This window comes from Pipistrellus hanaki (genome assembly GCF_964339955.1).
Source record: "Pipistrellus hanaki genome assembly, chromosome: 7".
Lineage (NCBI taxonomy): Eukaryota > Metazoa > Chordata > Mammalia > Chiroptera > Vespertilionidae > Pipistrellus > Pipistrellus hanaki.
This window is the reverse complement of record NC_140509.1, coordinates 86,046,396-86,048,170: the sequence shown is the minus strand read 5'-3', so window position 1 is coordinate 86,048,170 and position 1,775 is coordinate 86,046,396. Positions and strand designations below refer to the sequence as shown.

The window sequence follows — 1,775 nt, the reverse complement described above, 5'->3', positions numbered from 1 at the left end:
CTGGCTCTCTCTCCACCGGGAGGATGCTGATCACAATGCCGAGCCACGGCCGCAATCTGAGGCCCAAGAGGTGGTGTCTGAGAGTGCCCCCCGGTGAGCTGGCCCCCTGGGAAAGTGCCATCCGTTAGCCTGACGGGGGGCGGGGGCGGGTGCGGGGAGCAATGCTGCCAGCTTGAAGGTGAGGGAGACGATGACTCTCAGCAGAGTGCCCGGCGCGGGCACGCTCAGTGAGTCCCTTTTCCCCAGAAGAAGGAGAACGGAAGACGAGGGAAGGAAACAAGGCCAGGGGAGAGAGGATGGATGGGCGGGCGGGGCCTGGGGACAGAGGCGCCTGGGCGAGGGGCAGGGCCGCTTGCGCCATTTCCCAGCATCGATGTTGTAAGACCCTCCCTCAGGTTAATGTTTGAACCCTCGGAGCACATGGGGCCATGGGCCTGCGAGGTAATGAGTAACCACCTGTGGCCACCTTGCTGGTGGGGGCACTTCCGGTCCTGGAAGTCAATAACCCCTTGGGCCGGGGCCGCCCTGCCGTCCGCACTCTGCTGGCCAGTCCCACCATGGGCTGCCCGGAGCTGGTGCTTCTGCTGCTCTTGTTCCTGCCGTCAGGTAAGATGGAGCGATTCCTCCCCGTTAACCGCCATCGGCTTCTCCCTGGCGAGGCCACTAAAGACAGAGCGATGGTGGTTTCCTGAGCCACTCGCTTAATTTAGCTTTTGAGATTCTCAGTTTAAAACTAAACGACTTAGGTCATTCTCTAAGATTGAGGCACTTGTCAAGACAAAGTGTAATTTCCCTGTAAATACTGGGATGAAGGGACAGAGAATGAATGAGTGATTTTTTTTTTTTTATATGTGAAAGGTTGAACTCAAATAATAGTTATTTTACTTGAAAAAATAATAGCCCATATACATACAGCGAGCAGCCCACCCGATGGTCAGTCTCTCTGCCTGGCTCTCGGCTCGGTTAATTTAGCTCCTGGCACGGAGGTCAGCTTCTCCGCACTTCCAATGTGAGCAGTGAGCCACTCCTGACGGCGCTCTCGGGCCAGCCGGAGGGTGCATTTACCTGCCTGTTTGCTCTGGTCTGAGTACGGATTTCCCTACCAAGACGTCTGCTCTATGCCTGGAGGAATCCCAGGCACTGGTTTGCCAAGTGGTGTGTGCAGACAGGGCTGGAGGGAGGCCAGGACCATTTTTATTCGTGTGCGCGTGCGTGTGTGTGTGTGTGTGTGTGTGCGTGCGCGTGTGCCCGTTAACTGGTAGTAGATTCCCACCCCGTCCCCCGTTGTACAGATGGCTTGATCCACACTTAGGAAAATCCCCTTACTTGCCTATTGACCAAACTCCCATGCTCAGGAAGCTCCGAGAGTGGGATGTAGACCAAGAAGGAGCCTCGTTTCAAGAAGGAACCTGTGCTCTCCGCGCTCTTTCCACCCGGACAAACTTCCTGTGAAGTGTCCTCCGCGTGTCCTCAGCGTGTCCTCACAGCGCTTTGTTCCGTGGCTGCTTTATTGCATACAGTTCACACACAACTCGGTTCATGCATGTAAAGCCCCCGATCCGGCGATCCCCTCTCCTGGAGCGGTGCACCCATCGCCACACGTCAGAGCATTTTCACTGACCCCCAAACACCCTTCGCTGTCTCCCCAGCATTTCCCTGCCCCTCCCCCCCCTCCTCCATCCCACCCCCTCCTGCCAATCCCTCATCTGCTTTCTGTCCCCTCCGGCCTGTGCTGGACATGCCGCACAAACGGAATGACACCTCGTGCAAGTAGT

General features: G+C 56.9%; 1 protein-coding gene across 2 annotated transcripts in view; it reads left to right on the top strand.

Annotated features, from left to right (window-relative positions):
- Positions 1 to 516: 516 nt before the first annotated feature.
- Positions 517 to 1,775, top strand: part of PLG (plasminogen) — a 32,531-nt gene continuing 31,272 nt past the window's right edge. The window contains exon 1 of one of the 2 annotated variants that reach the window (XM_084890910.1): positions 517 to 606. The gene's annotated coding sequence lies outside the window, so the exon portion shown is untranslated. The remainder of the gene's footprint in view (positions 607 to 1,775) is intronic. The other variant, XM_084890909.1, reaches the window with a different exon arrangement.